Source organism: Dama dama, chromosome 26, assembly GCF_033118175.1.
Source record: "Dama dama isolate Ldn47 chromosome 26, ASM3311817v1, whole genome shotgun sequence".
In the NCBI taxonomy this organism is placed as follows: Eukaryota; Metazoa; Chordata; class Mammalia; order Artiodactyla; family Cervidae; genus Dama; species Dama dama.
Genome location: NC_083706.1, coordinates 32448334 through 32470171, shown reverse-complemented (window position 1 = coordinate 32470171; position 21838 = coordinate 32448334). Strand labels below are relative to the sequence as shown.

The 21838-nt window shown below is 37.4% G+C and overlaps 1 long non-coding RNA gene across 1 annotated transcript in view; it reads right to left on the bottom strand.

The window, feature by feature from the left end:
• Window positions 1-21358, bottom strand: part of LOC133047073 (uncharacterized) — a 123103-nt gene extending 101745 nt beyond the window's left edge. The window contains exons 1-5 of the long non-coding RNA XR_009690651.1: window positions 21334-21358; window positions 20378-20584; window positions 19001-19089; window positions 17712-17798; window positions 15192-15302 (exon numbers count right to left, since the gene is read on the bottom strand). This is a non-coding gene — a long non-coding RNA (uncharacterized LOC133047073). The remainder of the gene's footprint in view (window positions 1-15191; window positions 15303-17711; window positions 17799-19000; window positions 19090-20377; window positions 20585-21333) is intronic.
• Window positions 21359-21838: the final 480 nt, after the last annotated feature.

The window sequence follows — 21838 nt, the reverse complement described above, 5'->3', positions numbered from 1 at the left end:
AGAACTGGAAACAAAAGATATTTTTTTTTGCAAGAAGAGCTAGTAACTTTCCTGGCTAAAGGAGAAGCAACAAATCCAGTATTTATAATAATAAAGATTATTTACCATAAAGTACGTTTACTATTGTATTATAACTTGGTTTCATTCAAGGAGTTAGCCAAGTGAAAAAGACTTTATGGTTTCATATACTGCCAAATTAGCACTGTCATTTAAAATTTTTACATAAGAAAATCTTGAAAAATTTCCCAAAACCACTGAAATACCTTTAAAGTATAGAGTTAGTAATTTATCTTGTGGCATTAAAATTAAGTGTGTGGTTACAATCTGGCACAATGATATTTCCTGGATTAGTCTCTAAGATTTTGGAACCATTTCAAAGTGGACTGTCCAAAGAAAAGGAGATGGACTGGAAGTCTTGTTTGGCCTCGTGATTATGTAACTCATAAATACAGCATAAAGATCGTGGTCTTGGCATTTTTTTCTAGAAGCATTACAGCACATCTTGGAATTCCAGAATCTTCTCTCAGAGGTTTACAGTCCAGTGATCACTACCTCTGCTCTTAACTCAAACACCATTGGTCTGCAGTTACTGGCCACCTCTGAGAACACTCTCTGCTGGAATAAGCATCCTCTAGACCCCTTCCCATCCCATGCGCCTCCTCAACCCCCTCTCCTCCACTCTCCACCTGATTCAATTAAAAGATTTGAGTGACTTTGGCATTTTCATTTTAACACCTTCTTCTACATGTCCAATGCATGATATTTTATTTTCAGTGTTTTTAAATCTCCACGTTCACTTGTTTCTCACATACTCATCTCATTAGCACTTTCTCCTGGCAACTCTCCATTTATATATGTACTACTTAAGCGCGAGGCGCTATTCTTCATTTCAACCTTTTTTTTTATGGAGTGATAAAACCTGTCCCCAAATATTTGGGCTTATTCATGAACGTGGTGGACATCTTTATCTTCCCACATGAATAATAACTTTGTATTTTCAAGGTAATGTCCTGTTTATCACAGAAAATAGTGCTGGGGTACAAGCAATCTCTCCACAAGCAAGTTAACCACTCACTGTGCTTCTGGAAACATTTTGGACAGAAGATTTCTGTCTCTCCCCCCTGAGCTAACCAAGTTGATATCCTCCCTGGTCCAGAGGTCAGTTCACATAACTCCAGGAGCAAAGCTGGGTCTATTTGCAATCTGGCTCTGTAAATATTTAATAAAGAGTTTGAGAGGAGGCTGACTAGAGATCCATCTGTTAAGCTGCTGGAGACATACCAGACACCGTGAATTAACTACAGAATAGGTCCATTATATTTTCAGGGTTCGATAGAGGGCCAAAGATATGCAGCTGATCCCACATTCTGAGCAGACCAACACTGCAGTAGGAATGGATCAGTCAAAGTGGATGAATATAAACTCTCCCACCAAATGAAGTGAATTCCTTGTGAAAAGCAGTTAACAATTCTCTTACCAGTCTAAAACAACACATGGAGGTCTGATGTTTCAAAATCTCTACTTCCAAGCTAAGCTAAATTTTTCACTGTCTGATTTCATTTGCCAGGAGCTCCTGAGAATTGTCATTCCTCAATACACGAAAATCACGACAAGAGAAGGGTAGCAAACCTAAGTTATTCATGTTGGTTAATGATTTTAAAAATCAAACACCCACAAATCAGACCACTGGGGTGATTTCTGTCACACTATGAAAGATGCTTGTTTGTCTTTCGAAAAATTAAGAATCTTAGGGTTTCTAATACATCATTACTAGTTCATAAAAGGTTAACCTCCTTTATGTCAACCTCCTTTAGAGAAAACAGGGCTATGTTAAGAAGGTTGTGAAGAGTAGAATATACTGATGCTATGTTCTATCTCTTTTAATTTTATATCCTGTTTTCCTTTAAAGGGATAATTTAAAATAGAAAGAAATGGACTCAAATCTTACACTCACACTTTTTTTCCCCTTGCATCCTAACCTTTCTCCCTTCCCCCACACTCAAATGTTGAGAAAGAAAAGCATATTGGTGAGAAGCAGCAACAGGTTCCTAGCTCCGCCCAAGCACCTGACTTTACTGTTTTCTTTTTTTTTTAGGAGCCTTGCCCTCCAGATGCAAAAAGGAGTTGCATCTATTAGAAGAATCTCTTAAGGCAATTGTGTTGGAGGCAGAAGGGAAGAGACAAAAAAAGTGCTTGACATTGAGAAAATAAGGAAATGATGTCAGTCTCTCAATTGCCTTCAGACTCACATGCAAAGAAAGAGGAAACGAAATTCTTTCTTTCCAGTCCCACTCCCAACTTAACACATGTGCACACACTTCCACATACACATGCATAGCAAATGCTCAGACACATACACGTCACAGTGGCCTGAACACACAACACCTCCCACAGTCTTTTTCAGGTGAGATAAGAAACCTGTTTATCTCAGACAGACCATATCTAGTCTATATATATAGATATATCTCAAATGGATTATATATGTGTATATATATATATATATGTATATCTGTGAATATATGTGTATATATATATATAATATATATATATAACATTATTTCAAATAAGGAGGTCTATGTTCCCAGAGTACCACTCCTGTCCTATATCGGTGTAGGCTTAAGCAAAGCACTATCAGTAAACAATCTATTAGCATTTTGTACTTGCATAAAACACAGTTTTCATGCTACTTTAGGTCAAAAACTAAGACAATGAGCAAGTAAAGGAATTTCAAACCTTCATTAAAATTTGTCTATGGAGCCACTGAATTATATTACATATTTAAATATACCTATTTTAAGAACAAATATTCTACATTATAGGTGGAAACAGGTTTCTGTCATTAACGAATGATCACAGTTTCACTTTGTGCTTCCAAAAGATAACCACAAAACCCTTTTCAATATAGGATTTTAGAAAACAAAGCTCACGGATAGGTACAGATCATACAATCCAAGGAACATCTCATTCAAAAATACTACCTGATTGACAAGGCATAAGAGCATTCAAAAAGATGTATAATTTAGCAGGATATCATTTTCAAGCTCTTTGCTATTTGTAAAGAAACATCTAAGTAATGATGCTATTATTAAAATTTTCCAAACCCAAATTCTATTAATGCTCAAGTTAGGAAGTAGGTAAGTTCATTAGTATATTCCCCTCATATGTAAGATGATTCTACAAGTTATTGTAACGTGTAAGGGAATAACACAAAACAGTCATTTATGCAACTAGACTTGCCTCTGTTCTTTGCATTAGGAAGTGTGAAAATGTGATTAAGCTCTTGAATTTCTCTTTTTAATCAAGTTAAAAGTGAAGGGAAATTCGCTCAGTCATGTCCAACACCTTGTGACCCCTTGGACTACACACTCCATGGAATTCTCCAGGCCAGAATACTAGAGTGGATAGCCATTCCCTTCGCCAGGGGATCTTCCCAACCCAGGGATTGAACCCAGGTCTCCCACATTGCAGGCAGATTCTTTACCAGCTGAGCCACCAGGGAAGCCCTTTTTCATCAAAGGGAGAAAAATTAACTGCCTTTCCTTGTCAGGTTTCTGGATATAAGAAGTTTCCAACTGGACAGCCATCCACTCCACTGATAAATGTCCACACTAGAATAGTCAGACAGCAAACCAATGCCACCTCTCCAAGAAGCCAGGCATGAGACTGCATGCTTTTATGCACCTCTGGGGCTGGCCTTGCCACCAGCTCTAGACCCAGGTTGCTTTCTCACCAGGGCCTCAGACCAGGAGAGTTAAGATCACAAAAGTTTAATGTATTAGAGCTGAAAGTGGCCACAGAGATCATTTAGTCCAACACTATCACCACAGGGATGAGGAAATGAGAACTACCCATCAAATGACATGCCCCATTTCTGTCCAAGTTTAGACTGAAACCCGTGTTTCCAGACAATCAGTTCTCCAGAATCTCACCACGCAAAGCATAGCACTCATATTGGGAGCACTGGGGACACGTGAGAAATGGAGCCTCTGGGGCTTCCCTGGCAGTCCAGTGATTAAGACTCCGAGCTTCCAATGCTGACTGTGTGGGTTCCATCTCTGGTCAGGGAACTGAGATCCCACATGCGACATGGCACAGCCAAAAGAAAAAAGAGAGAGAGAGAAAGGAAAAAGAGGGGAAGAAAAAAAACAGACTCTTATGACTTGCCCCAATCCTACTGTGTTAACTGCAATTCTCCAAATAAGGAGTGTGTGCGTGTGTGTGTGTGTGTGTGTGTGTGTGTTCACAGAGGCAGAGAGAGAGGTTTACGAAATTGGCGCATGTGATTGTGGGAACCAACAAACCTGAAATCCATATGGCCACTGGGTTAGAAACTTAGACAAAATTTCTGTCTTTCTATTACAGTCTTGAGACAGATTCCTTTCTTCTTTGGAAGCCTCACTTTCTATTCTTAAGTGGCCCCCTTATTGGATGAGGTCCACCCACATTATTGATAGTAAACCACTTAAAGTCACCCAAGTGTAGATACTAATCAGATCTACAAAATACCTTCACAGCAACATTTAGACTAAACAGCTGGGCACCATAGCCTAGACAGGCTGGCAGATAAAGTGTATCCATCATACGTAAGCTGAATCAGAATCTGCATTTTAACATGATCCCTGGGTGATTCATATGCACATTAAAGTTTGAGAAGCTCTGATTTAACTCTAAATTTTGGAGATATCACAGCCCTAATTCTACAACACAGAGAGATCCAATAGAACAGTTTATGAAGTAAGTTAGAAGTTTATTTCTCTCCCAATGAAAAGTTTGAGCACTTAAGTCAAGGACAAGGAAAGAGATTTGACAGCCAGTAACCGAAGTCTCTTCTAACTTGTGGCTCTTTGATATTCAACACATAGTTTTCAAAGCATAGTCCAAGATACTTCTTTCCACCCTGGCCATTGTACCTTTGTTCTTATTAGCAGGAAGAGAGAAAAGGACAATGTACAGAACACTCTTTTCCTTTAAGGACGTGACCCAGAAGTTACATTCAACATTGATGTTCAAATCTTGTGGTCCAGAACTTGATCATAATAGCAATAATGTTGTAGTTGTAGCCACAACTAGCTAGAGTGGAGGCAAGAGAATATAGAACTTTAACAGATTTGTCATTAATTTAAGACAAAATCAGAGTTCTGGAACTAAGCAAAGGAGGGAAGAATAGTTATTAAACAATAGCTAACCATTTCTGCCACTTACTGTTCTGCACCTGCAAACACGTTTGGGACTGCAAATGAAGAGGAGAGGGAAGGAGGAGAGAGAGGGAGCATCTTTCCTGCTTTCTTTTGTTATAGGGAGAATTGAACCCGATGTAACACTGGGTGATAAGGAAATAAAGAGTGAGGCCAGCTTCTACTGTCCTTGCATTGATTGACTACTTCCTCGACATGGAGTTGCTCTTGACCACTGCAACCAGAATGTAAGTGTCCCTTGTCCCAAGGAAGTAGCAGTGGTGGAATAAGGAGCATTCTACACTCTGGCTCTTTTTCTGCTTCATCACTTCCATCCCTTCCCTGCCACATAGGGGTGACTCACTTCTCCCTGTTTTCAAGGCCAAGAAGGGGCATAAAAGAGGAAACAGCTCTAGCCAAAGTGTCTTCTTTTCTTTTTCAATCCTAGTAACTCTCATATTCCAGGGCTGGGGAGAAAAGCATGTAGAGCCCCTTTCAACGTTCATGTTGACCACAGAACTCTGTTATTTCCTTTCCAAAGGCATGAGGTTATGTCTTTGGGGGTAACTGAAAAGTATTCAGAGGTATGGTTAGGGATGGTTTTATATAGGAGAGTTATGCTTGCCTAAGTATATTTTCATTTACTTGATGAAAACATCTTTACACACAAAAAAATATTTAATAGCAGGACAAAAAAATTGTAAAAATATATCATCTTCTCTGTGCTACTACCTCCCTCAATAACTTACATACGTAAAGTCCCTTCAGAGACCAAGAAGGCATATTGTGCAGAATTGGCTGTAACCAAGGTAACAAAACATTGTTTCTTTGTATCAGCTTTTAAGACCAAAAAAATCACTGTTATACTGAATGTTTCTTTGTAATAATGTTTATTGCTATGATGTTTACCTTCCTTTTCAAGATCTGGGTTATGTTAGGTTGTTTTGTTTTCTTCTAGGTACTAACTATAGCATTCAACAGATAGGTAATTAGAAGCACTTGGATTATAGGTCAAATCATTTGGTGGCTGTAAATAAGACTATACCTCTGACAGGATTATACTTACTTTCATGTTTCTATGAAAAAGTATTTATTAATTATATAACTGAGTATCAGTAGTTAACTAATACAGATGAATTGATTATACGGTCCACAAGCTTATATGCATACAAAAAGAGTGATATACATAGTTATAAGACACTGCAAATATCTTTGTTTATAAAACTATTTGATACCTTTCTTGCCATTGAGTCATTAATAATATGAAAATGGAGTAAGACAAACCACCCTGAATCTTTTGTACACTTGTAATAGTACTATGCCTCCCAACGAAGGTACACACACTTCTTAATATATTAAGTGTTCTTTTCCCTTATATGAGAGTTTCACTTAGATGTTCAAAACTGCTTTATAAACATTTTTGATGTTCATGAGAGCAGAGCTCAGTAGCATCTGGAATTCTGTGACATCATGTCCTCCCACGAAATTTTATCTTCAAAGTTTCGGTTTGATAGAAATCTCTGACCAACAGGACATGCTGGTACAGTTCTCATAACTGCATGGATCCCATGTTACCTTTTAAAAATATTGTTACTTTGTGCAAACTTGACTCAGAAAGGCACAGTGAGTATTACTACTTTGGGCTGCAAAATGTGTGTGTGTGTGTGTGTGTGTTTAATCAGTAGGGCTTACAGTTTATCACAACATGAAATCACAAATGTCTATTGTCAATATCACTAATGTAATAACTGTTTTACTTTCATTAATTTAAACAACGGCCATTTTTTACCTTGGAAATTAATAGTTATAAAATTTTTTGCCTACTAGCTAAAATTTGGGGAAAATAGGCAAAAATACCAAAGAGGTGCTAGCTATGGAATCTCAGGCCATGAAAAGTAACTTTCCTTCTATATTCCAAAAGAAACCAACATTTTCTTACAGTTTGAGAGGAAGGAAAACCTAAGTTGTTATCATGGTGCTCCCAATTTACTCGGGGAGCATGTCTTACTCAATCTGCTTCTCTTATATTTTTTCTTACATTAGGGAGAAATTGCTGCTCTGAGGATCTGAATTTCTATTCCCTGGGACTGTGTTTCCCATATGCCTCTGTTTAACGAGAATAATTTCCAGCCCCAGTCAGGAAATGAAAGCATAGGGCAGTGTAATGAGCATGTGATTGAATTTTTCCAATAGTATAGACTTATTAGCTCTAAAAATTTGCAGATTTACATTAACTTTTTTCTATCTCATGATATTTGCCCTGTAGCTCATGAATTAGATTTTTTATCCAACTTCACAGATGTCATTTGGTTTCAGACTTAGACATTTTCTGGAGATTCAGCATAGAAGCTACAATTACATTCTTAAAGCAGGAATTTTCACTCTGCTTTTCTCTACAAGACAATTTTAAGAGGATATTCAGTCATAATACAACTTAATCTGTATTCTCAACTATTTAGAAGAAAACATTGATTAACAATATTGAAGAAACCTGTCTGAAAACAGCACTGCATGGAACACAGCTCAATGGTCTCTTAAAAACATTAAGTTTTGTCAAATACATTCTAGTTTTGGCCATTACCATAATCAATGGTTATTGATTTTCTCATTGATGTTAAGGAAGAAGAAAAATTGCATGATTTTTATTTATAAAACCAAACTACATCTAGCTCTGAGTCCTACCAGCATATATAGTAAAAAACCAATCATATTTCGGAGGTGGGTGCTCCTGTGTAAGAGTCTCTCCACTTGCAGCCATCATGAGCTAGTGCTGTGCTGGCAATTTCACCACCCCCAGCCTCTGCCCTTCACATAACCATCTTGACTCTGAGACGATTGCCCAGGCCTCGAAGCAGTGTCTTTGGCAACTTGATACCATGCCTCCAACCACCTCTCGTTCCACCAGTAAGCTGGCATCACCCATGTACTTACCACCCTCTTCACTCTTGTAACAGAGGGCCACAATCCCACCCAGGTTGGCCTTGCTCAGCATATTATACTTCTCCCAGCAGAGACCCACCATCTTTCAGGGCTGGAAAATTCTGGCTGCGAACTCAGTGAGCTTGGGTTTTCCAAAAACAGTAACAATAAGAACTAAACTCAATAATAATACTATATGTGGGCAGTTCAAATGCAGTAAGTTGTTTAGCAATCACAACTTGAGGAAAGATGTCCCCTGGAGAAAGAAATGGCAAACCACTCCAGTATTCTTGCCTGAGAAACCCCATGGACAGAGGAGTCTGAAGGGCTACAGCTCATGGGGTCGCAAGAGTCAGACCCAACTGAGGGACTAAACACAAACACATTTTACAAATGAAGTTATTAAGGCACAGAGAATTTAGGTGACTTTTCATTAAGCCAGGAGGAGAGGAACCAGAATTCAAATCCACACATTCTGGCTCCAGAGTCTGTGTTCTTAGCCACCATATGATACGGCTTGTCCATATGGCAATATGTTCACCTTGTCCTAAGTAGGATAAGAAATCACTGGCTTCAGGTTTGATTGTATAGAGTGGTGACTGAAGTTGAGTAATAAAAGATGTGTAAAGAAAAATACTTTCCATATTTATTCCTTCATGAAATTGCTCCAGGAAAAAGTAAACTACTGTCAAATTCTTGGTCAAGTTATTTTGCCATAAATATGATACTCACATTATAACAGGGGCATTCAGTAAGATGTATTTTCTATATTTTCATCTCTAAGTGTTCTGCTGTTTCACATTCATCCTATCCACTAGATAATTCAGTGGGGAAATGACCAATATCCAATATAGTTGCCAACTGAGTTTGGTTTAATAGTTTAAATACTCTAAATGTGTCCAATGTATTGAGTTAATTTATCCAAATTCTATTTCTGAACCCTCCCTCTTTGGTATCTTTGTAAAATGGAGTCCAGGTATTTGTGAAAGGGACTCATGTGACCTCTCAGTAGAGAACTTGGCATCAGCTACCTTTGCTTTAAATTTACTTACTGTTCAGTAGCTAATGAGCTTTGAAATCTTACTGGTCTTATACTTGAATTTTTGTAGCATCTACTGGTGCCATTTCAGCCAGATGCACTCATGGCATCTCTCCCTCTCTCTCTGCTTGGTTATAGCCCAGGGGCTGAATCCTGGATACCAAAGTCTCACAGGAGCGCTCTGAAACCCTCTGGAACTTTACATTTTTTCATCATGCCCTTGGCCTAGGTGGGCCACCCTTATGATTTATATTCATAAAAATATATATAAGTTTTACTATAGTATTGTCTTGCTGCAGCCATTGTGGATTCAAGAGGAGGCTTATTGACTCTCCATTCAGTGGTCAGGCCACATAGAACAAAGGAAGGTAAAATGGAGATGTAAATTAGACTCTCCCTTTCTCTTTTTCTGTCCTCTCTTAATCCTGTTTAAGGTTAAACTTCAGCGCTGGTGTGGAACCTCCTGCTCAAGACCCTCCCCATAGGGCATCAAACTGATGAAAGGATGAGAACTTCCACACATGTACTCTATATGCTGTGATAATACTCATATATATTGTGTATAATTTGCATGTGGATGCATTACAATTAATATTTTAGTCTTATCCCAGCCTCCACAAAAGTCTAACAATTATGATTTAATGATATATTAGGAGAATTCCCATACTGTTTAATGATTCTTCAAATTAGATACATTTACTGATTGTCCACTCCCTAAGTTGACAGCATTCTGAATGGTATTATGTTTTATTGCCTCACAGAATGCAGTTCAACAAATTGTCATTATCATTCTCTTTGTTTTAGTACTCTACTGTTGAGACTACCATACAGAATAATTTATTAAGATAAGATAATGTAATGAAAACTGCAGAAGCTTTGAGAACAGGTAAAAACTTGAGTCCCAATCTTGTGTCTTCAGCTTGTTCCCAATGGCAAAGAAGACTTGTACTCTGTCTCTTTAAAGTATAAATTGTTAGTATAAATGAGGAGGGTTTTTCTTGGAAATTAAATGTGATAAATATATAGGGAAATTCAATTTAAAAATAAAGCCCAATATAGAACATAAAATATTAAACATTAAAAAATATTAATGGAAGGGGGTAACTCTAGAAGAAAGCATTGAATCTATCAATGGGAAAAATGAGGGCCAAATCTCAAGGCTGAAAGGGTATTGATAGAGGGATGCATGAATAGACAGACAGACATCTACAGATACTGCTCTCTGGAGAACCCTGACAAACACAGTGATACAGATGAAGACAGCTGTTGACAGTTAAGCAGCAAGTGTGTATAGAGGCCAAGTGACCTTGCAGAGGTTATGGATAGACCTGGGTTCTTTCGTCCTTTCTCAGTTGCTGGGAACTCTCGTTGCTCACATGGGATCCCAGAAGTAATGTTTGGTAATAGGGGAAAGACACTAACTGAGGCCCATGGACACACCAAGTAATTCACAGTAGCTTCAAGTTCCTCACAGGAAAAATGGAAGCAGGGCTGGAAGGACTGGAGATAATGTCTGTGAAGGGCCTTACACATACTAGGTGCTACATGAATCATGCTTCTAATTATTTCAGTGTTCACAAAAGAAAACATTCTCTACCACGTCAGCCAAAATAAATGAAATGAGATACTTTTGGGGAAAAAATGGTGGTTTTAATGGACAATATTCAGCTTTCATATGTCATCTGTAGGCATAATCATTTTTGCACTTTCATTGCTGTTACTAAACTTTAATTTTTATTTTCCAGGAGGGCTTGTAAAGGATGAGAATGAAGCAAGATGGGCTGTCCAAAATAATGGATATTTCTGGTGAGTGTGACAGAATCCTGCCAAGATATGTGAGAAACTCCTAAAATAATAACCTTCATTCCCACTACTGCAAAAATGGAAATATTTTTTGTTGTCATTACCACCACGATTATTGTTATTGCTATTTTTGGAATCCCCCGCCAGACCCATTCATTCCTAAGGGGATTTAGTGGTTTGCGTTTCATGTCTGTACAGTCCACCTGGGAAAGTCAAGAGCACCTTCACCTTTGCTTCTGCCCAAACTGAATTTGCAGCTTTCCATCACAATGAAGCCACCTGCCCGGTGGTCCAATCCTGCTCCGCTGTGAAGTTGTCACTTGGTTTCCTGAGTGATGAGCCTCAGACTCGTCATTTATTCATCCACCTCTCTCTACCCCTTTTTCTCAGCTACAGTCAATACCCTTGACTATCACACCTGCTCAAATTTTTCTAAATCCCTTTTTTCTCCTCCCTGCCAGCTGCAACTGTCTTATTTTAAGACCTGAATAAAGAAAAAGTCTTAAGAGCCTTTTCACTATCAACATTAAGGAGGATGTATGAGATAAATGATTCTTGGCCCAAATAGCACTGTTTTAAAAATTTTTTTTAGGTTGAGAGTCAACCCACAGTATGAGAGACTTCAAAATACTCAAATAACAAGAAACTCTCCTAATATTAGATAAACTTTGAATATCCTTTAATTACGTTTGTTTCTTGTAAGATAATTAGTCAACCCCTCCCCCATACCTCCCTTTTCTTTGATTTTTTTATTTCTTTCATTCCTCTTTATTTATCCTGGGCATTACTTGGTACACTAAAAGGCAACCATTATGTCTCACTCAACAAGTCTGCTCAAACAACTAAAGTTTTGTATAAACCATAATAGTATTTGCTTTAAATGATAACTAAAGATTCTGAAAATGTTATTCACTCAGTAGTATCCGACTCTTTGTGACCCTATTGACTGCAGCCCACCAGGCTCCTCTGTCCATGGGATTCTCCAGGCCAGAATACTGGAGTGGGTTGCCATTTCCTTCTCCAGGGGATCTTCCCAACCCAGGGATCGAACCTGGGTTTCCTGCATTACAGGCAGACTTTTTACCATCTGAGCCAGCAGGGAAAGCCCAACCAAATATTTTGCCTTATATGAAAGAAATAGGTGTGAGACAAACAGTAACACCACAGCTCTCATGTTAACAGAAGACATAAATCAACCACTAATCTAAGCTCTGGAATTGAAGGCTGTCTTCAAAGACAATCCCAAAGGATAAGCAAAGAAGATAGTTTAGTGTATACTAGAGGTCACCTAGCCTGAAAAACAATAAAGATGCTATTTTCCTCATACACATCGCAAAATGGGGATTATTGTAACAATTATGAAAGAGTCTACCTCTAGAGATACCTTTAAAAGCCTCATTTTGGCAAAGTGGAAAAGAGGAGAAATTATCTTCTCACCTTACAATCAGCTTCAGACATTTGGAGGGAAAATGGAGCAGAAGCTATGGGCACCATGCCCATATATGCCAGCCCTCATGATTTAGTGCGTGCTGGCTGGACTTGCAGCTACCAGCACCTGTATTTCTTTGCCTGAGGGCTTTCTTAAGCCATCAAAGGTTGCTTTGCCCAGCTGTGCAGCTTTCTGGAGGTATTTGGGTATTAACTTCCCCTGGGAGTCGCCTCCAACCAAATAATGAAAGGAACTGGTGTATAAATACCCTAGCAACTTTATCCCTTGTGTAGAATAACTTGGAGGTATACACTCTGCATCAACTTTCAGGGTTTCGCCAGCAGGATTAAGCTCTAGCCAACCACAGCAGTGAGAGCCTTGATAATGTACATTTCATTGTCTGCCTTGCCTCATCTCATTTCTTCATTCTTCTACCACTGCTTTCTTCCCTTTCCAGGTCATTTTTTTGTACACTAATCTATATCTTGAGATCTGTTTCTGAAGCACACCAACCAAGACTCTAACCATCCCATCTACCAAAAAAAAAAAAAAAAAAGAACTGATGGATCAATCAAAAGTACTGAAAGTTCTAGGATAAATTAATATTTGAATTCAATGCAGCAAATAATTATTGTGCACCTCCTGTGTCAGGAACCATGCAAAGAACAGCACTTAAATCTTGATTGGAAGGAGACCACTAATTTCAATAGTAGACAATTACTGAATTGTTTTTTGAAACATAGTAATCAGTGCATCCAGAAATAGCTATTAAGCCCAGAACAGGAAGCCTCTAAACCCTGTCAGTGTGGAACTGTGAAATCATGGAAGACTTGCCAAAGAAGAAAGACTTGATCTAGTTTTCCCAGGTGGAAATAGAAAGGGAAGTATCAGATAAAGGGAGCAAATGCACAATACAGCGTGGTACACTCTCCTCTAAGAAAAGAATGTAGGGAAGACCTCGGAGAGGCTGGGTAATACGGTGGTTAAGAGCACAACCTCTGAAACTGGACTGTCTGAGTTCAAATCCTAGAGTTTTTATTTATTGTCTGTGTGACCTTGGGCAAACCAATTCATCTCTCTGAGCCTCAGTTTGCTCATCTCTAAATTAAAATGCCTATTTACTACCCTTCTTTTTCATTTAGAAAATTTAATACAGGTAAAAGGTTTAGGAAAGTAACTGGCATATTGAAAGTGCTGAATAAATGATAATTGTGATTTATTATCATGGCTGGTTAATTCAGAGGGAAAGAAATAGGAGATAAACTTGGCAAAGTAGACAGAAGACAAATCATCCAAGGTTTTATGTTCCACACTAGGGAATTCTTCATCTCTGAGGTTAAGAGCTAGCAAACTACATACAACCCACTGGCCAAATGCAATCTACCCCTTGTTTCTGTAAACAAAGTTTTACTGGAATATAGCTACATTCACTAATTTGTATATTGTCTGTGACTATTTCATGTTACAATGAGCTATTGTGACATTCCCTATGGCCCACAAATTCAACAATACTTACCTTTTGATCTTTAACAGAAAAAAATTGCCAATCCCAGCCATAGGGGGAAAGAAGCAACTTACAGAGTAAAGGATGCATTGTATGGAGTAAATGTCTGCAGGCAGAATAAGACGGTCATTCCGCAGGTCAAGGCTAAAGTCGATAAGGTTAATAAATCAGATTTCAAAAGAGGGAGGGTTAGGTATAAAGATGAAGGAGGAATATTTTGGGAGTTGACCGCGAGTCTAGTTAAACTTGCAGACTACAGGGCATGCCTAGCCTATAGGTAAATTTTAACTACTCCATAGCGTTCATATATTTTAAACTTGCTGTCAATGTTTAAAAGTAGAAAGATATCACCAATGAAACATGAATATCTATATTCTTTGGAAAAACTGGAAGATCTAGCAAAAGTGTGGTGGAAGGCAGCTGCTGTGTTTACAAGAGACATTTATTTTTCAATATGTTGCATCCTCCACTATTTCCTATTGTATTACAATTGGGTCAGCTTCTTTAATGTCATGAACACGTTGAGTCTGAGTGCTCTAGAATTCAAGAGTGCTACATCCTGCCACTTATGGCTACAAGGGCATGGAGTGCAGGAAAAGGGGGCAGTTTCCTCTGAAAACAGATATAATAGAAACAGTAGCCTGCAAGGACAGCCAGATTTTGGTAAGAACAAGTGAGAAGAGAATACCACCTAAAGAAGTTGAGGAGTGAGTCAATTTTTTTATGAAGGAAGAAAGCTTTACAAAGACAGAGGAGAAAACTGTTTAAGAGAAATTGAATGGAGAGTTGAAGGGGTGTAGGCTCACAGCAGGATAAAAATAACTGAATAAACCAGGATTGGTAACCAGAAATGTTGCGTTTTGGTTGATGCATGAGGTTGACTAAAGGTGAGAACCACAGAAGGAGCTGATTGGCTGCAGAGTCCCCAGTTTTTTGGAAAATTGCTATGGTGTTACATCCAGTTGTGGGTAGGTTAGGGTCAGTGTTGTCACAGACCCTGCCTGCAAATCTGTCCAATTTAATTAGAACCACCTTTAGGCTCAATCAGAGTCATAATGAGGTCTCTTTCAAGTAAGCCCTAGGGAAAAGTGTTGCATTGGTTCAGTTAAGTATCTGGGGTTGCTTTGGGCTCTAAGATTGTATATTTCTAACTTTACAAATGGAGGAGAAGTCATGTAAAACTATAAATGCCTTTAAAGGAAGCTATGATCTCAAGATTCTTCTTTTCTCTCCTGCTTCTTAAGGAATAGATAACTCCTTTCGTTCACCAAGCACCTTGATGGGCTTTGTATTAACACATGGAAATGCATTGTCCCAATGTACCTGCAGATGTTGGTTTTCTCATCTTGCATCCTGGTCCGTAATATGCTTACTTCTATTTTTCCCTTAATTTTTCTTTGTTTTTCTGTCCTTTTAATCTCAGGAGTCAGTTATCTACCAACAAATGAAATAAGAAATATAGTGAATGGGAAAATGTCATTAAAACTCTCAATGTCTACCCCTTTCAATATCTATTTTACCTTTTTTACCATAACAGAGAGGAATGTTTTGTAGGTCCTACATAATAGAACATTCACTCTTATCCTTCAGCGTTTGTCCCAGAAAAATTATATAAAGTTATATTTTTATTCTATTAGCTGTCGGGGATAGTCATGAGGGAATGTCACCTCTCACCCACATCTACCCAGACACTGCAATAGAGGAACCAACTTGATCAGGATGAAAAATCCAAGACTTCAAACTACTTAATAGGCTTACCCGATTAAGCCTATTAATAGACATTTTTAACATTTGCATTCTTGGTTGAAGGTGATTCTTTATCCATAATGAAACATTTTACATTTCAAAAAGAAACATGAAACTGCAGAGAATGATGATGCAGATAGCAAGAGTGATGAGGTTTAGTACATAAATTCACTTAAATTCCTTCTCTCAGGAATTTTCAAGGGGATAAGAAGTGGAGTACAGGTGGCATTCAAAGAAATGCTTAAAAATAGATAAGAAAATGAAAATAAAAGTAACCCTTATTCAATCAAGAGAAAGCTTATAAAGTGATATGTCTCTTTTATACAAAGAGTCAGTCTGGTCTGTGCTCTGGGAGAAGAGTCTACTTGGAAATTTTAATAGATAAGTAAGAATTATAGAGGACTTTCCATAAGTTAGTGAACATGGCACTCTTTAATGTTTTATAAAGTTGATTTCCCACAAGTGTTAAGAAAAGAGGAAGGAAAAGATGAGACAGAAAATACAAGTGCCTAATGACCCTCCTTCTGACCCTCAAATACAAGGAGAGGATGAGAAAGTACAGTTAAACCATCATCGCTCAAACGTCTGCTAGAATTAGAAGTTCTCCACTTAGTGGAAAAAAGGAAACCTGTGTTTCTATTTAGATTTCTTAAGTCCAAAAAAGAATAGAGAACAGATTATTTTTTTCTTCTTTTTTCCTACCTTTCTTTCCTCTGTTTATTTTTTTCAATTATTATTTCGACTCACAATCTTTTAAAATAATAATATAAATGTATTTCTTCATCCTTTTCTAGACATTAAAAAAAAACAAAAATGCCCCACTGGGAAAGAACTTGATGCAATTCTTCTTTAAGAGTGTAAGGAAAGAAGTCTTCCTTTATAATACAAAATTGGCTATCTACTTAGCATGAGTCAAGTTAAAAATTGTGCTTGCTGTATGTGTGTTACCACCCTCTCAACTAGGAAAAAATTCAAGAGATCAAAACAACCATTTATTTTCTCCACTAGACACAGAGGTCAAGATCCAATGGTGTGTCACAATCTGTTGCAAGCTCTGTTGCAAGTAATTTGCTACTATTAATAGTTCAAAGTTTGCAAATGATTTACTTTTGTTTGTAAGTTAGAGGGAAGTCAAGGTTATCCTGAAATGTCACTCTCACTCAGCTGCAATTCTGATATCCTTCTCTGAAGAGAGAAGGGGAGGCTTTCTAACCAGGATGCCAGAGAGTGAATGTCACCCAGTGTTTGTTTCTAGAGGTAAAAAGGTTGAGACCACTTCATCAGACTCAGGGAGGACAGCAAAATATCTTGTAGACACTGAGATCAAGGTGCCATCTGAAAGTGCAACTAAAAAATCAATGGCAAGATGTATATAGTCAGAGGCATATAAAGTCATTCTCAAGAATCAGGTGTGTGGGGCCATGCAGTGAGAGGAAGTCCAGGCACCTCTTCTGGGTATGAGTGCATCATGCCGTAAGTAAGTAAATATTTGAATGACTCAGTGTCCCTTGCTCTGAATGATGTGCTCAGAAAGGGCCTTTCTGGGTCTTATTTGGTTTTTATATGGTTTTATTTTTTCTTCAAAGAGTGTAAGATTTAAGGCCTTTGGCACTTATAATTTAGTCATAAATTAATAACTTAGAATTCCGGTCTTATGATCACATGAAATGTATTGACATTCTGGTTTGTTCCAGATCCTGTGCTAGGTACTAAGTTCACACGGATACTTAAGAAAGAGTATTCTTCTCAAGAAACTTCCCGTGAGAAATTAATTAGTGTGAGTTTGTTCCAGAAAGGTCAATACACTCCCTCTATGTGCTCAGAAAATCATGTTTATGAGCCTACAAAATCAAGGAACAGACTGAGTTGTGGTGAACCCATCAGATGAAATAGCATCTAATGAGGCCTCATGAGGACCAAACAATTGATTTCAACTGAAAAAAATCCCACATCACAATTCTCTTTGTGTATATATAAAGTTTCAGTCATTATGGAAAGTCATTGTCACTGAGCTAAAACTCAGCTGATCTGAGTCCATTAGCTTATTAGCTCTAATGACTGTAAATAAGTTAACATCTTTGAGACTCGTTTTCTTACCTACAAAATGAGATGAATCATTCTCCCCATTACTCCACTCTGATGTTGTGAGGATGGAATGCATGGACGGAAGCAGGGGGCCAAATTCTACTGCAACATACAGCTGTAATCAGTAACCATTGCATGCCAAGTAGTGTTAGATGATTTCCCCATGTTCTCACTTTCAACCCTCACAGCAACGCTCGCTTTAGGCATTATTGCCTTAAAAGTTGACTTTCTCTAGGTCACATCAAGTCGTGGAAGAGCTAGAATTTTGAAAACCCAACTGTCTGTCTGCAGGGTGCATGTCTCCATCATTTCACCCTGCTTATTTCATACCTGAGTCAATTATGTGAAACGTCTTTGAAAACCGGAAGCTGTTCTACTGTTACCATCCCAAGCCAATGATCTGAGAGTGAAAATGTCCCCTAACTCACTTGCTCTGTTCCTTTGCTCATGGCAAGATTTCTACTTGAAGTTTCTTGTCTTTTTTTTACCCCCCGTGATTAATTCTTACCCATTCTTCAAGCTGACTATATTCTCTACACAACAGTTATCTTTCCTTCTTATAAAATCTGATATATCTATACTATTTCACTGTCTCATACAGTCAATATGTTGTATTTTTAGTTATTATTTTACATATGTCTTGTTTCCTTAGCTAGATTAAAATTTCTAGCAGTAAATGAATGCCTTGGTACTCCTCTAGGAAGAATTTCCTATAGATATATTTTAAAATATTTGAAGACAAAGATTAAAACGATGATTACTAAAATAAACAGTCTAATCTATTTTTAGAAGAGTTTAAATTGTTTAGCTTACTTATGTTATAAGTAAAAACATTCATTTTTTACAATCATTTTATCTCATATTCAAAACACTACAGTGTGAAAATATAAATTATGCTACTGCCTGCCACCATTATTATTTTCGTGTGTATGTCTCCCTATTTTTTCTATATGTGGCTATATTTATAAAATTTGAATTCAAAATATTTGAATGTCAAGGACTTTTATTATATGATGTTTACTTATAATCTATGGAAAATATTCATATTCTTGTACAGTTTCTCACTGCATCATTTTAATAGACATATATTGCTTTTCCATGTTCGTTAATTTGCTTTGTCTTTCAACGTTTCATCAGTTTCACTGAGCACTTTCCTCCGTTCTCCATTTTTCTCACCACAGCAACCATTACAGCATTACTGTACACCCCTCCATAGTTAGTCTGCATATGTAGACGCTAACTATATTAAACCTGCATATCTGTCTTTTTTAAGAGCAATAATGGAATCATAATATCCTTACCTCACCTTTTCAGGCTTTAACACACTTTGGAGATTCTTTTCCAAATCAGTATAGGGCTTCCCTTGTGGCTCAGCTGGTAAAGAATACACCTGCAATGCAGGAGACCTAGGTACGATCCCTGAGTTGGGAAGATCCCCTAGAGAAGGGAAAGGCTACCCACTCCAGTATTCTGGCCTGGAGAATTCCATGCACTGTATAGTCCATGGGGTTGCAAAGAGTCGGACACTACTAAGCGACTTTCACTCACTCCAAATCAATACATATAGATTTGTTCTCATTCTTCTTAATCATTGTATAGTATTTCACTGTAGGAGTTTATCATAATTTGTATAATCAATCCCCTGTCTAATTAATTTCTTACCTAAAAGATTTGCTAGACATATATACTTTCTTTTCTCCAAATGATTCGTCATGTCATCTTTCCTAGCAAGTTTCATTTCTTTTTCTCCCTGGAGGCTTTGCTTCTGCTGGTCCCTCCATTCTCGGGTTCCTGTCTATCGATTACTCTCCGTGCACAGAGCTGACACCCTGGCTCTACTGCTCAGCTCTCTCCTGGAGTCTGCTTTTCCCTAGATGCTGTAATTTGCTCTTCCTTACTTAACACCTTCATTTTGCTCTAGCACATTCTCCAATAACTACCTTTAAAAATTCATCGGGACAATTAGATGTTTAAGTTATTTATTTAGTCTTTATATTCATTTTGGTTGAATATAGAATTCCATATAGAAAACATGTTTGATCCAACTTTTGAACATATTTCTTCCTTGACTTCTAGTATCCAGAGTAGTTATTAGGAAAGTCAGATTCCTTTAGAATCTAGTACACTGACCCCTTTTTTCCCTCTTGGTTAAGTTTATGAATATATTTTACCTTTTTCTATTTTCCAAAATTGTTTCTCAATCATTTTCTAATTATATTTCATACTCAATTTTCTTTCTTCCTTCCTTTCTTTTTTTTTTTTTTTTTTTTTGCAACCCCATGGACTATACAGTCCATAGAATTCTCCAGGCCAGAATACTGGAGTGGGTAGCCTTTCTCTTCTCCAGGGGATCTTCCCCATACTCAGTTTTCTTAGATAGAATTCACTTATTATCCTCATGAAACCTGGGAGGAAAAGGCAATAAATACATGTATCAATTCACAATTTCTATCTCTAAAGTCCAGTGTTTAATTATTCAATACTTCAATTGAATATTTATGTTTGAAGGTTTTCATTTTCACAAATACTTAAATATCACCATGGCTAAGCAGAAATCATAATTATTTCTTAGGTTATATTAAAGGTCAAACTTTTGCATAAAATGTTTACAAAATTTCTAATGTGTTTGACAGATACTTCAAAGCATATTCATTTCCTGTTGTTGCAGAACAACTTACCACAAATATAGCAGCTTTATCTCACAGTTTCCAGGGGGTCTTGAGTCTGAGCCTGGCTTAACTGGGTCCTCTGCTTAGAATCTTCCACGACAGTGATTCAGGTGTTGGTTAGGGCTGCATCGCAATCTGAGACTCAGTATCCTCTTCCAAGTTGATATTGATTGGCAGAATTCATTTTCTTGCAGCTGTAGTACTCACGGTGGCTCACTTCTCCAAAGCCAAGAGGAAATGAAGTATCTGATCTCAGAGAAGGCCTAAACCTTCTTTTAAACTGATTAGGGACCTTGATTTCATCTGTCAAATCCTTTTACCTTGGCCATATAATGTAACACGGTCATGAAAACGACAGCTATCATATCCTAGATATCTCTCATACAGGACACAGGCAGCTGGCAGCAGGAAGGAGAAAGGGGATGGGCCACAGGGGTCATCTCAGAATTCTGCCTACCACAGCAAGTAACCCTAAGAAACATCATACTGTAGATATGTTACTTTTTAAAAAATCACTATAATTGCATTAAAATCCAGAGAAGTGTAAAAACTATTTATTCAAAGTACATTATCTCTGATTTTTCTACTATTTAATTTATGTTTTTCATGACTTACACAGCAAAATTTTGACAAACCTCTACCCTATGACCTTCCCTCTGTTTACCATGGCTTTCCAAAGAACCTATTTAATTCTTAAACAAAGTCCAACTCATTTTTCACAAACTAAAGGATAATACAATAGCATTGCTTCTGGATTTTTACCAAAAATGTCATTAGACATTAGTATGTTTCCAGGCATTCTGCTGATCAGTGAGTATTGAGAATGCACAAGTAAGTAAAATAATGTCCTTGGTCTTGGGTGCATCCAGCCTAGGAAGACAGTGACAAGTGTAACAAGTATTCCAGTGAAGTAAAGAATTTCTGAGAAAGAGCTTATTAAACATGAAACCAGTGGAAGCACTCACAAAGGAAAATGATGATGAACTTCACCCTGAAAAAAGTTAGGTCAATTTTTTTAATGCCAATAAAAACATTTGGAAAGATTGAATATATAAATACCTATGCAGAGTATCTATATACATACACACGTGGTCAACAAATAAATAAGTAAAAACATGAAAGCATAAATCAGAAAAATTTTGAAGGATATGGATCCAAAATTCAAAGGAAATACAAATGAAAAACAGTCAAAAAGTTATTCTCTCTCACTAGTAATTTAAAAAATTTACCAAAGGAAATAAATAGAAAAATTTGAAAAATATCATCACTAAGTGCTGGTGAGAGTGTGACAAGCTAGCCTCTGCTATATTATGAGGAAGAATAAATTGGGCAATCTTTTTTGAAAGGAATTTGTTGATAATAAGGAGAGTGAAAGAACTTCAGGCCTTTGGTCCTATAATTCCACAAGTGAAAAATTCTGAAGGAAATGAAGATTTCAACAATAAAGGAATCTTTAAGTAAATGAAATAT